At 46.7% G+C, this 14965-nt stretch overlaps 1 long non-coding RNA gene across 1 annotated transcript; it reads left to right on the top strand.

Moving 5' to 3' along the window:
- The first annotated feature begins 470 nt into the window (after positions 1-470).
- LOC143816567 (uncharacterized) lies at positions 471-1040 on the top strand. The gene is made up of 3 exons (XR_013223963.1): positions 471-498; positions 677-848; positions 985-1040. It is a non-coding gene; the product is annotated as an uncharacterized LOC143816567 (long non-coding RNA).
- The last annotated feature ends 13925 nt before the right edge of the window (positions 1041-14965 follow it).

The following is a 14965-nucleotide window of genomic DNA, read 5'->3' as shown; positions in this document are numbered from 1 at the left end:
TGTAAATAATAGGAGGCGTATGTAAGCGGTTTTTTCGCGTTTTTATCATGTTTTTATAGTGAAAAAACGCGATAAAACGCGAAAAATACTGAACGTGTGCACATGGCCTGAGACACGGCTGTAATACCAGACACAACCCCTATCAAAAGTAAGATCTGTTCCTGGTAAGCAATGAAAGATATGTGGGCGCTCCTTCAATAATCCATCAATTTGATGTAAGGATAGGACATCAAAGGCCCAGATAACCCCTTTAAATCTCTAAACCTCTTCAGCTCATTGGTGCGTTCTTAAGAGTAGGTTTTCTATCATAGTGACATGGAAATATCTGGTTGATAATTTGCTTTATCTATTTCAGGAGCTGGCATCGCTTACATCCAGTATAGGTTCATGATTATTCAGTCTGAGACATCGGAGAAGCGCTATATCATCTGCCAGAAAATCCTCCTCATCATTGTATTGATTATGTGTATTGCAAACATAGTTAATGCTGTATTTTCGGTAAGTTAGTAGGTTTTATATAAAGTCTCCAGTAATACTCAGGACCCCATGTTCAGTATAATATATACTGTGGTGACTACACGGAGTCCAGTATATTACAGTGGGGCAGATCCTGCTCTTATGTGTTCTCAGATCTCCATGATGACCTCATTGATGAGTCATATATTTCTTCTCGTAGGTGAAAATCAATCCTACAGCGCACAGGATCGGCGCAGGAATGGCTTTTTTACTTCTTGACATTTACAACATATCTCAGGCTGTGTACCTGTACAAGAGATCCTTCAGCAGTCGGTGCATGTGCCACTTTAGACTGGCAGCAACTTTGCTGACGACTGTTTTACTGCTAATAAGTATCCTTTTCTAGATAAGTCAGTGTGTTTAGGTGTGTAAGGTGGGCTCCATTGTGACCATTATTTCATAGGTCAGTCACGATTGTAGGAAATACTATAATAGGATTCTGGTACTTTTCTTAACGTGTCCTTCCAGCTGGTGCAGGTATGTGCACCTACTTCTTCCATCTATGTAGTGGCCTCTGTAAGACGGTAAGTTTATTTCACATTTCACCATCTTGCACAATTCACTAGCGTCCGGTGTAAAGGTAAACCATAAACTCTCGGTGTACAAGTCATCCTACCATCTCATTCCATGCCAGATGCATTGGTGAGTACAGCCAGTAAGTAACGTCCTCTATCTTCTATCTTCTGCAGATCTTTGTTAGGACCGGCATGATAGCCGAGTGGATAGGATTCATCGGCCTGATAATGCATCAACTAACGAACTATTCTGATTTCCAGGTGAGTAAATGATGTGAAGTTCTTCTAAGTGGAGCGCCCTCACTGCCGCAGGGCCAAGGGGCACCCGGTACCGGGCCTCTACGTCTCAGTCCTGGGGTTGTCACGGTGGCTAGGCCCGATCCGTGACCCTGCTGAGGGGCGTCCAGTGAAAGTTGAGAACGTGATGATGTTGTGGTGCGGTGTAGGTCGCGGTGAATAACGAGGACACACCAGGTTGCAGTCTCTTTACCTCTTTACTGAAGGCTTCAGGATCCTCAGTCCGGAATACGGTTAACCGGGCTACCCGAGTCCGGCCGGTCCGATGGCACCTCCAGAGTTCCCTTTGCAGGTGGAAATCTGTGCCTACCTTCTAGCGCTTGTGTGTTGTAGTCCTTCCCTGCTGTGCTTACGGGATAGTCCTCACAACTGTTGTGTCTGTTTCTGAAGTTCCCTCACAACTCGATTATGATGTTCTTCTTCGTCCCCCCAGATGATATGGCTAGGACACACCCGTATGACGGGTAGGCTCGGAGCTCTTCCGGGACCCTAGAGTCGCCCCTCTCCAAATGTTGCCCCCTGTGTCTGCTTAGGTGATTTTGAGTGAGACAGCCCGCCTAGAACTGACTGTCCTGCCGTAGGTTTGAAGTAAGGCCTGGAGCTCAATACTTCCTCGGCGTTTCCGGCCACCAGCTACGCGCCTCAGTAGGATGTTGCCTCGTCTTACAGCATGACTCCTACTGGTGTTTCTCCTTGTTGTGTTGATCTCGTTTCTCACTCAGCACAATAAACCTCGCTTCTTGTCCTTTCTTGGGGTACCGCCGAAATGAAGTGCAGGCGCGGTCCCGTAACGCTCTTTCTGTTCGCTAGGTCTCTGTCAGGATCCCACCCCTGACAGGGACCCCCCTGAATCTTCCCCTGCAACACCCTCTGCCACAGGATGTTGCCTAGTTCCAACCCAGTCAGCTTCTGACTAACCTCCTATCTAACCCCCAGTTTTACCAGATTGTGAGGAGTGGCCTAATACATAGCACCCTTAGATCCCCCTGGAGGCCAGACTGTGAAGTGTATTGGTGTCTGTGATACCTGGTCAGGTAAACTCCTTCAGTGCCATCAGACGTACCATAGCCCCCCTTAGCGGCGGAGCATCAGTACTGCACAACCAGGACTCTGGGGCGCTGCACTCCCCCCCGGTTAAATCCAGTACTCCTGGACTGGGAAGAAAACAACAATACATGTCAGCAAAAAGACATACAATTTTTGTAATGCAATAACAAGTAAATTTGAACAGAGCTTCCCTTTATGGGAGGTGAGGACACTTGAACGTTACAAACATGGTTAAATATTTTAAATAACATACCATAAATAACTTCTCTTACCCAACCGGGTATTCTACTTAGTGCAATTTCTGAACAATAATTTAACATTGCCTTTAAGGACGTACACGCTGAATCCACTAAAGACCTTCTTATACAACACTATAAGGCTAATCAACTTTTCTTCATTTTCCACCTTTACATCTGCAGGACCGCCTGTCTATCGGCCCCAGGCCTACTGCCTCTCGCTCTGTTGCAGGACCGCCCCATTCCTCATCCGGGCCTACTGCCTTTCTGCTACTATACACAGTATAGAACTTATCAACCTTCTCTCAGTTTAGGATCGCTGAGCCATCTCTGTACGGCTCCTAGGAGGACTCACCGACTAACCCCGTACGGGTTCACTTCCTGTCCTCATTCTCTAACACATTATTAAACATTTCTAACAATTAACTAGCTAACTACATACAGTTAGGTCCATATATATTTGGACAGAGACAACATTTTTCTAATTTTGGTTATAGACATTACCACAATGAATTTTAAACAAAACAATTCAGATGCAGTTGAAATTCAGACTTTCAGCTTTCATTTGAGGGTATCCACATTAAAATTGGATGAAGGGTTTAGGAGTTTCAGCTCCTTAACATGTGCCACCCTGTTTTTAAAGGGACCAAAAGTAATTGGACAGATTCAATAATTTTAAATGAAATGTTCATTTCTAGTACTTGGTTGAAAACCCTTTGTTGGCAATGACTGCCTGAAGTCTTGAACTCATGGATATCACCAGCGCTGTGTTTCCTCCTTTTTGATGCTCTGCCAGGCCTTCACTGCGGTGGTTTTCAGTTGCTGTTTGTTTGTGGGCCTTTCTGTCTGAAGTTTAGTCTTTAACAAGTGAAATGCATGCTCAATTGGGTTGAGATCAGGTGACTGACTTGGCCATTCAAGAATATTCCACTTCTTTGCTTTAATAAACTCCTGGGTTGCTTTGGCTTTATGTTTTGGGTCATTGTCCATCTGTAGTATGAAACGACGACCAATCAGTTTGGCTGCATGTGGCTGGATCTGAGCACACAGTATGTCTCTGAATACCTCAAAATTCATTCGGCTGCTTCTGTCCTGTGTCACATCATCAATAAACACTAGTGACCCAGTGCCACTGGCAGCCATGCATGCCCAAGCCATCACACTGCCTCCGCCGTGTTTTACAGATGATGTGGTATGCTTTGGATCATGAGCTGTACCATGCCTTCGCCATACTTTTCTCTTTCCATCATTCTGGTAGAGGTTGATCTTGGTTTAATCTGTCCAAAGAATGTTCTTCCAGAACTGTTCTGGCTTTTTTAGATGTTTTTTAGCAAAGTCCAGTCTAGCCTTTTTATTCTTGATGCTTATTAGTGGCTTGCACTGTGCAGTGAACCCTCTGTATTTACTTTCATGTAGTCTTCTCTTTATTGTAGATTTGGATATTGATACGCCGACCTCCTGAAGAGTATTGTTCACTTGGTTGGCTGTTGTGAAGGGGTTTCTCTTCACCATGGAGATTATTCTGCAATCATCCACCACTGTTGTCTTCCGTGGGTGTCCAGGTCTTTTTGCATTGATGAGTTCACCAGTGCTTTCTTTCTTTCTCAGGATGTACCAAACTTTAGATTTTCCCACTCCCAATATTTCTCGGATGGGTTTTTTCTGTTTTCGCAGCTTACAGATGGCTTGTTTCACCTGCATGGAGAGCTCCTTTGACCGCATGTTTACTTCACAGCAAAACCTTCCAAATGCAAGCACCACACCTCAAATCATCTCCAGGCATTATATCTGCTTAATTGAGAATGACATAACGAAGGGATTGTCCACACTTGTCCATGAAATAGCCTTGGAGTCAATTGTCCAATTACTTTTGGTCCCTTTAAAAACAGGGTAGCACATGTTAAGGAGCTGAAACTCCTAAACCCTTCATCCAATTTTAATGTGGATAGTTTACCCTCAAATGAAAGCTGAAAGTCTGAACTTCAACTGCATCTGAATTGTTTTGCTTAAAATTCATTGTGGTAATGTCTATAACAAAAATTAGAAAAATGTTGTCTCTGTCCAAATATATATGGACCTAACTGTATAACTTCGAGACATAAGCATTATTAGACTTTAAGTGCTATTGGTGAACGTCCCCTTTAAGAGGTGACCAAGTCTCTCGGAGGTAGTGCAACTTCTCAAGCTGCAAGTTCGTATACAGCAAGGACTCCGGTGCTGTTTCCAAGAACAGTTTCTTCGCAAAGAGTCCTTTTCTTTGTAAAACCAGTAGAGGGCACCTTTAAGAAGGTGTGAACTATTTACAATAAGTTTGTAATCATGCAGTGTTCATGATCCAGCAGTTCTTTTCAACAATGATGAACGAGAAACAAAAGCAAAAACAAAAGTAGGGATCCCGGGTAAACTAAGGGATCCCCTTTAAGAGTTAACCCTAGTCGGGTTGTAGCAGCAAGAGGTCACATAGAAGGACGGACAGTTAACTATATACAAATGATGAAGCATTCTTGCTTACTCAGTTTCTGGCTGGGCAGGAGGCGGCCTCCTTCCGGGCCTCACCTGGCAAACGGGTCGTGATGGTGTAACAAGGACCGGTCCCGGCCTCAGCAACGACAGGATCCCTCGTCGGGACACCCTCCTCGCTCGTGGGTGAGCACGACCCGTAGCTACACGGAGGGCTTGGATTCCCTGGGGTTCCGCGGGGGCAGGTTCCGGCACCTTCCCTGCAGGAGGCTCGTTCCCCGACGTTCCGGCAGCGGCCTGGAGTGCGACGCACCGCTGGACGCCCCGAGATATCCAGCCAACCTCCCTCCTCCACCGGGTGTAAGTCACTGTGTCTCCGGGCTCCAGGTCGCGACCGTACCTTCCCCCGCAGGGTTCCACCTCTTCCCGATCCACACGGACCTGCAGTGGCTCCCCAATTTCTTGTATAACTCCCCATCCTTCCCGGGAGTTGAAGAACACCACCACACCCCAGTGTGACGGGGGAACCTCCTCAGCATCCATCAGATCGATCTGGACCGCAGGTTGGGGTCTATTCCTCCACGCCGTCATCAGGCGCCGCAGATGTTCTGCCTCCGGCAGGATCCTCAGGCCCCGTGCCTGCAGCTTTCACTCTGCTGCGGCCGGGATGGAGGAAGCAGGGGACACCGGAGTTAGGAAGACCTCCGTAGGCTGGCCCAGCCGAGCGGTCACACGAGCGTCGGCCTCCCGGCTGCGTGCTATCTGCCGGGCCTCGGCTGCGGCCACACACTCCTCAGACGGCGGCCAGTTGGGTCTGCCCATCGGTAGCTCCGTAAGGGCCAGTCCCTGCAACGATGGCGCATCTGGGGCTGTGTCGGGTGGTGCAGCCTCATGCTGGGTCGGGTCATCCCCACGCGGTGCTCCCGGCGTCGCCATCTTTGCTTCCTCTCCAGTGTCTTCTTCCCGCGGTCTCCTTCGTGGGCGGCCCCGTCTCCATGGTCTCCACCCTCCAAAGAGGATGAGAAGGCGGACCTCGGCTGCTGACGGACACGTCCTCAGGATGCAAAAATGTTTAGACTGGGCGGCCATTGTCTTTCGCGCTCATCAGCTGGTCCACGCCTACTCCATGCCCCTCTTCTCCTCCTGCGCTCTCTGTTGTGAATTCCGCTCTTGGGCTCCCTCCGGTGGTTGTAAGTGGCACTTTTGTGAGTTCTGCTCTTGGGCTCCCTCCGGTGGTTTTGAGTGGAACTGCTGCTCCTTGGAAGCAGCTGCTTCCACTGATCGTCTTTCTGGCTCGGCTATTTATCCTGGCTCTATCCTTCAGCCTGGGCCAGTTGTCAATGGTTCCTGGTTGGATTCACATCTCTGCTTGGATTTCCCTGATATTCTGACCAGTTCAGCAAAGATAAGTCCTTGCTTGTTCTTTTGCTGTCCACATATTGTGGACTTACTCGTTCAGCTCTTTCTATGTTTTTTCTTGTCCAGCTTGTCAATATGGATTAATTCAGTTAAGCTGGAAGCTCTGGGAAGCAGATTTACCCTCCACACCTTTAGTCAGGTGTGGAGATTTTTGTAAACTCTGTGGTGGATTTTTCTAGTTTTTATACTGACCGCACAGTATTCTGTCCTGTTCTATATATCTAGCTAGACTGGCCTCCTTTGCTACATTCTGATTTCATTCTGCATATGTCATTTCCCTCTCCTCACAGTCAATATTTGTGGGGGGCTGCCTTTCCTTTGGGGATTTTCTCTGAGGCAAGATAGCTTTCCTGTTTCCATCTTTAGGGGTAGTTAGTCCTCCGGCTGTGACGAGGAGTCTAGGGAGTGACAGGAACATCCCACGGCTACTTCTAGTGTTGTGATAAGCTCAGGAACTGCAGTTAGTACAGGTACCACCTCCTCCAGAGCTCGTCCCATGTTGCTCCTAAACCACCAGTTCATAACAGCTCTCCTCAGCGCTGTAATGGCGGCGGTTTTTGGCGGGGACTTTTGGCGGCAAGTGGCAATGCACAGTCTTTGCAATAAGTCACAGTCTAATGTTATGATCTGGTGGCCTAAGAGCAGCATGAGACGTACTCTGGAGAAGGTGGTACCTGTACTGACCCCAGACCCTGAACTTAACACCGCAACTAGAAGTAGCCGTGGAATGTACCTATCACTCCCTAGACATCTCGACACAGCCGGAGGACTAATTACCCCTAGAGATAGAAAAGGGAAAACTATCTTGCCTCAGAGAAAATTCCCAAAGGATAGACAGCCCCCCACAAATATTGACTGTGAGAGGAGAGGGAAAAAACATACACAGACTGAAATCAGAATTTAGCAAAGGAGGCCACTTCTAGCTAAATAGAAAGGATAGGACAGAGTACTATGCGGTCAGTATTAAAAACCCTAGAAAACATCCACCACAGAAAATACAAAATCTCCACAGCTAGCTAAAGATATGGAGGGTATATCTGCATCTCCAGAGATACCAGCTTGGCTAAACAAATCCTTATACAGACCAAGCTGGACAAGACAAAAACATGGAAAAGAACTGAACAATAAGGCCACAGCATGTGGACAGCAAAAATCAAGGCCAGAACTTATCTTTGTTGAAATGAACAGCAAAGCAGGAGAGAGCAGGCAGGGATGTGAATCCTCCAGGAACAATGGACAACTGGCACTGACTAAAGGGTCAAGCAAGGCTAAATAGCCCAGTCAGGATTGCAAAAACTTGACACACCTGATGAATGCTGTGATCCAGAAATAGCAGCACTACCACTTATAATCACCGGAGGGAGCCCAAGAGCAGAATTCACAACAGTCTAAGCACAATAAATCACAGTTCCAAGGCACACATGACCTGATTCTTCAGGCTTAAGTAGATCCTGTTCATGACGCCAAGTTGGAGCGCCCCCACTGCCGCAGGGCCGAGGGGCACCCGGTACTGGGCCTCTACGCCTCAGTCCTGGGGTTGTCACGGTGGCTAAGCCCGGTCCGTGACCCTGCTGAGGGGCGTCCAGTGAAAGTTGAGAATGTGATGATGTTGTGGTGCGGTGTAGGTCGCGGTGAATAACGAGGACACCAGGTTGCAGTCTCTTTACCTCTTTACTGAAGGCTTCAGGATCCTCAGTCCGGAATACGGTTAACCGGGCTACCCGAGTCCGGCCGGTCCGATGGCACCTCCAGAGTTCCCTTTGCAGGTGGAAATCTGTGCCTACCTTCTAGCGCTTGTGTGTTGTAGTCCTTCCCTGCTGTGCTTACGGGATAGTCCTCACAACTGTTGTGTCTGTTTCTAAAGTTCCCTCACAACTCGATTATGATGTTCTTCTTCGTCCCCCCCAGATGATATGGCTAGGACGCACACGTATGACGGGTAGGCTCGGAGCTCTTCGGGGACCCTAGAGTCGCCCCTCTCCAAATGTTGCCCTGTGTCTGCTTAGGTGATTTTGAGTGAGACAGCCCACCTAGAACTGACTGTCCTGCCGTAGGTTTGAAGTAAGGCCTGGAGCTCAATACTTCCTCGGCATTTCCGGCCACCGGCTACGCGCCTCAGTAGGATGTTACCTCGTCTTACAGCATGACTCCTACTAGTGTTTCTCCTTGTTGCGTTGATCTCGTTTCTCACTCAGCACAATAAACCTCGCTTCTTGTCCTTTCTTGAGGTACCGCCGCAATGAACTGCAGGCGCGGTCCCGTAACGCTCTTTCTGTTCGCTAGGTCTCTGTCAGGATCCCACCCCTGACAGGGACCCCCCTGAATCTTCCCCTGCAACACCCTCTGCCACAGGATGTTGCCTAGTTCCAACCCAGTCAGCTTCTGACTAACCTCCTATCTAACCCCCAGTTTTACCAGATTGTGAGGAGTGACCTAATACATAGCACCCTTAGCTCCCCCTGGAGGCCAGACTGTGAAGTGTATTGGTGTCTGTGATACCTGGTCAGGTGAACTCCTTCAGTGCCATCAGACGTACCATAGCCCCCCTTAGCGGCGGAGCATCAGTACTGCAACGACCAGGATTCTGGGGCGCTGCATAAGCGCCAGAAATGTTTCAGTTAAGAATTTATTAAAATGAAAAAACAAAACAAAACACATTTCTTATATAAAATGGATGATAACAGAGATGGCACAGTTCAATGATGTCTAATGATAAATGTCTTTTCTCCTTTTTCTCAGAGTTTGTCTTTAAAGATCTCCCGAGAAGGTGTCACCATTTGTCTAAGGGAAAAGATCCAGGCCTTCAAAATGCCCGTATAAAATCCAGAGGGTAAGAAATAGGCTGGAGTGACACAAAGACAACTAAAACCATCTGTGCTGCATCATATCATCTTCCTGCAAGCCGGATAAAGGGAAATAAAGACCTGACCCCTAGACCTACAGCAGGACAAGAAGATGGTGATTCCACAGAAGACATTTCCATGTAGATCACTATGGTTATCTACAGGGATCAAAATTACCATCAATTTTACTGTAATGAGATGGGCAATGACAAAGTGATTTCAATTGTTGAACACCAATCATGGTACCAGAATGGCCCTGCAGATGAACTTCATCTGAAACATGAACAGAACCAGAAATGACTTCCAATGAGAAGTTAGGAGAAAAGGAGGTAGCGATAGCGAACAGTAATGTAATGAATGATCCATCGTGGAAGAGATGGACATCATAATAACAATGTTCCTGGACACAAAGCAGCAGAATGCATCAGTCATTGTGATTATTGTTATACTGAAGAACATTTAGAATATCTGGAGCTGTCCTACAAGGAGAATAAAAATGGCCATGATGCCACAATAGCCCTGCACAGTGCAACAACTACATGCTTTATAGATGGTGCTAAGTCATCTATGTGGCTGTGAATGTGGCTTATGCCATAATAGCCCTGTGCAGTGCAACATCAACATACTTTATAGATGGTGCTAAGTCATCTATATGCCTCTGAATGTGGCTTATGCCACAATAGCCCAGGCCTGCAGATGCACTTCTTCTGGAACATGGACAGAACCAGAAATGACTTCCAATGAGAAGAAGTTAGGAGCACAGCAGGTACCAAACAGCAGGTACGGACTGGGGCTGAAATTCAGCCCTGGCATTTGAAATCACACAGGCCCATGTTGTCACCGTCTCCATGAACCAGATGGGATATATTACTAATTTTACCCTGGATGGAGGAAAGGAAGATTTTCTACAAGACCAATATTTCTAATGATACCCGTGGCCTGCTGGGGTAAGTGACGGAGTCAGCGACTTTGTGCTCCATCACAACTCTTAAAGGGAACCTATCACCCCGTTTTTTTCGGTATGAGATAAAAATACTGTTAAATAGGGCCTGAGCTGTGCATTAAAATAGTGTAGTTTGTGGACCCCGATTCCCCACCTATGCTGCCGAAATACGTTACCAAAGTAGTCGTTTTCGCCTGTCAATCAGGCTGGTCACTTCGGATGGGCGTGGTTTCTTCCCCCAGATATTGCGTAGTTTTCCGTTGGTGGCGTAGTGGTGTGCGCATGTCCAAGGTCCCGAATCCTGCACAGGGGTGTAAAAATAGCAGCGATGTCCGTTATTCCAGTGGTGATCGGTGGGCGCGGCCATCTTGCTTTGGCCGCGCGTGCGCAGAAGCGGCGCTCTGCTGGCCGCGGCTTCAGGAAAATGGCCGCGGGATTCCGCGCGTGCGCAGATGGATATCGCGGCGGCCATTTTCCTGAAGCCGCGGCCAGCAGAGCGCCGCTTCTGCGCACGCGCGGCCAAAGCAAGATGGCCGCGCCCACCGATCACCAATGGAATAACGGACATCGCTGCTATTTTTACACCCCTGTGCAGGATTCGGGACCTTGGACATGCGCACACCATTACGCCACCAACGGAAAACTACGCAATATCTGGGGGAAGAAACCACGCCCATCCGACCTGACCAGCCTGATTGACAGGCGAAAACGACTACTTTGGTAACGTATTTCGGCAGCATAGGTGGGGAATCGGGGTCCACAAACTACACTATTGTAATGCACAGCTCAGGCCCTATTTAACAGTATTTTTATCTCATACCGAAAAAAACGGGGTGATAGGTTCCCTTTAACAGTATGGGTATCTGAGAATGCCAATTCTGTTAACAACGTAGCAGACAAGGCAGCCCATGACCAGACAGGCCCTTCTGGCATTTGCCAGAATTGCCAGATGGCCAGTCCGGCCCTGCCAAACAGTAATGTAATGAATGATCCATCGTGGAAGAGATGGACATCATAGTAACAATGTTCCTGGACACAAAGCAGCAGAATGCATCAGTCCTTGTGATTGCTGATGTACTGAAGAATATTTACAATAACTGGAGCTGTCCTACAAGGAGAATAAAAATGGCCTTGATGCCATAATACCTCTGCACAGTGCAACAACAACATGCTTTATAGATGGTGCTAAGTCAACTATATGGCTGTGAATGTGGCTTATATTATCAAAGCCGAGTGCAAAATCTGGCAGCACAGGTTTCTTCATAACAAATTCATTTCGAATTTATTTTAAATAAATACGTATATATATTTTTTAAAACTTGATTTATTGAAGGAGAAAAGTACAACAAAACATCATAGATATCAAACGAATATTAAATATAAAAATTAACCATCTAGGATGGTAACAGACAGCATATAAAATATACAAAGGTAACATATTATATACTGTGAAAAATGTGTAAGGCAAGAATCAGACTATAAAGGTTGACTCAATTTACAGAGGGCTAGAAACAACATGCCACATCTATATAACTTAGAATTCAGGTAAGATATTTATTCAGTCCAGCTCAAACTAAATAAAGACGCCATTTGTGGTTAGGCAAAAGGGATCACCCCATCAATTAACTAATGGAATCCACCAATTTACAAGATGATGGCATAGTAACATTGGAGCCACACCACTGACCCCACACTTGTTGACTTTTCCTATGGATATAAACCAATCTTTCATAAGAGCTATGGAAGGACCAAATTAGTTTACTGGCATTAACCTCAGATGCAAGTACTGACAGCCTGTATTTCAATAGCTGTTAGTTAATAGGAATGATGTGGCGGTATATCCTCAGGACAAGGGTACAGTGAAGTAATGAATGAATACATCCCTTGAGAAAAGATACCGTATATACTCGAGTATAAGCCGACCCGAGTATAAGCCGACCCCCCTAATTTTGCCACAAAAAACTGGGAAAACGTATTGACTCGAGTATAAGCCTAGGGGGGAAAATGCAGCAGCTACCGGTAAATGTCAAAAGTAATAATAGATACCAATAAAAGTAAAATTAATTGAGACATCAGTAGGTTAAGTGTCTTTGAATATCCATATTGAATCAGGAGCCCCATATAATGCTCCATACTGTTCATTATGGCCCCATAAGATGTTCCATATTAAAATATGCCCCATATAATCCTGCATAAAGGTTAATAAAGGCCCCATAAGATGCTCCATAGACACATTTGCCCAATATAATGCTGCACAAATGCTGATTATGGCCCCATAAAATGCTCAATAAATATATTTGCCCCTTATAGTGCTGCACAAACGTTATGGCCCTATAAGATGCTCCATACAGACACTTGCCCCATATGCCGTAGTGCCCTACAAACGTTAATTATGGCCCCATACACTTGCCCCATATAGTGCTGCACAAACGTTATGGCCCCCATATAGTGCTGCACAAACATTATATGCCCCTATATAGTGCTGCAGAAACGTTATGTCCCCATATAGTGCTGCAGAAACGTTATGGCCCCATATAGTGCTGCAGGAATGTTATGGCCCCATATAGTGCTGCAGGAACGTTATGGCCCCCATATAGTGCTGCAGGAATGTTATGGCCCCATATAGTGCTGCAGGAATGTTATGGCCCCATATAGTGCTGCAGGAATGTTATGGCCCCATATAGTGCTGCAGGAATGTTATGGCCCTATATAGTGCTGCAGGAACGTTATGGCCCCCATATAGTGCTGCAGGAATGTGATGGCCCCATATAGTGCTGCAGGAACGTTATGGCCCCATATAGTGCTGCAGGAATGTTATGGCCCCATATAGTGCTGCAGGAATGTTATAGCCCCATATAGTGCTGCAGGAATGTTATGGCCCCATATAGTGCTGCAGGAACGTTATGGCCCCATATAGTGCTGCAGGAATGTTATGGCCCCATATAGTGCTGCACGAACGTTATGGCCCCATATAGTGCTGCAGGAATGTTATGGCCCCATATAGTGCTGCAGGAATGTTATAGCCCCCATATAGTGCTGCAGGAATGTTATGGCCCCATATAGTGCTGCAGGAATGTTATGGCCCCATATAGTGCTGCAGGAATGTTATGGCCCCATATAGTGCTGATAAAAACCCAAACACCTATATATGGATCACCAGAGAGCACCAAGACAAGAAAGTGTATTAAAGTTTATACTTTATTCAATATACATCAAAATAACTCCATAAATATTTTATAATATTGAATGAACTAAAATCAATAAAAAAATAGAACACAGGACAAAAGGATGATGGCATATAATATACCGGCCAAATTCACATAAATAATCCCTGAACCTCACGGTTTATATGTGAAAATCTCAGTAAGAGAATAAAAAGTGCAAAAGTGATATAAATATGTATAAAAAAGACGAACGTAATAAAAAATGATAATAAAGCACCCTGCTCAGTGCTTTAAATAATACTCAGCAGTGTTGAGCTCAAAGTGCAATTGTGCTAAAGGATATATGTGCTAATAGCATACAAAAGTGCAAAGTGCTACGGCATATATTCAGCCGATACAATACCACACACAGTGCAAAAAATACGGAGGGGGACTATCAAAATTTGCAGGTAAATACCTATGAGTGGCCACGTCCTGTGTACACGCACCCCTGCTGCAGGAATGTTATGGCCCCATATAGTGCTGCAGGAATGTTATGGCCCCCATATAGTGCTGCAGGAACGTTATGGCCCCCATATAGTGCTGTAGGAATGTTATGGCCCCCATATAGTGCTGCAGGAACGTTATGGCCCCCATATAGTGCTGCAGGAACGTTATGGCCCCCATATAGTGCCGCAGGAATGTTATGGCCCCATATAGTGCCGCAGGAACGTTATGGCCCCATATAGTGCTGCAGAAACGTTATGGCCCCATATAGTGCTGCAGGAACGTTATGGCCCCATAGATGCTCCATACAGACACTTGCCCCATTTGCTGCGATAAAAAAAAAAAATCACATACTCACCTCTCCGTCGCTCAGGCCCCCGCACTTTCAATAGTCACCTGCTCCTCGTTCCGGGCGCCGATCTGTCTCCAGCACTGACGTTCAGCAGAGGGCGCGCACTGACCACGTCACCGCGCCCTCTGAGCTCAGCGTCAGTGCTGGAGACAGATCGGCGCCCGGAACGAGGAGCAGGTGACTATCGCGCAGCGCTGCGCTCCCCGTATACTCACCTGGTCCTGCCGCTGTGTAGATTCTGCTTCCCCGACGCCGCAGCGCTTCATCCTGTACTCAGCGGTCACATGGTCCCGCTGATTACAGTAATGAATAGGCGGCTCCACCCCTATGGGAGGTGGAGCCGAATATTCATTTCATTTACTGTAATGAGCGGGACCATGTGACCGCTGAGTACAGGAAGAAGCTGAAGCTGCTGCTGCCGGCGCCGGGGAAGCAGGGACCGCGCCTGGACTAAGTGAGTATTTTTAGACAGCCCCGCTCCCCCTCCCCTGCCGACCCCCGGTATGACTCGAGTATAAGCCGAGAGGGGCAATTTCAGCCCAAAAAAGTGGGCTGAAAATCTCGGCTTATACTCGAGTATATACGGTACCTTGTGATGTTTCCCTATATTATTAGGGGATGTCATAAATTTGTGAATAGAGTGTAATTTTTAATTTAATATATTAGTGTCCACGTAATGTCCTCAGG

This window comes from Ranitomeya variabilis, chromosome 1 (assembly GCF_051348905.1).
Source record: "Ranitomeya variabilis isolate aRanVar5 chromosome 1, aRanVar5.hap1, whole genome shotgun sequence".
Lineage (NCBI taxonomy): Eukaryota > Metazoa > Chordata > Amphibia > Anura > Dendrobatidae > Ranitomeya > Ranitomeya variabilis.
The sequence above is the reverse complement of the archived record's forward strand: the minus strand, read 5'-3'. Positions and strand labels throughout refer to the sequence as shown.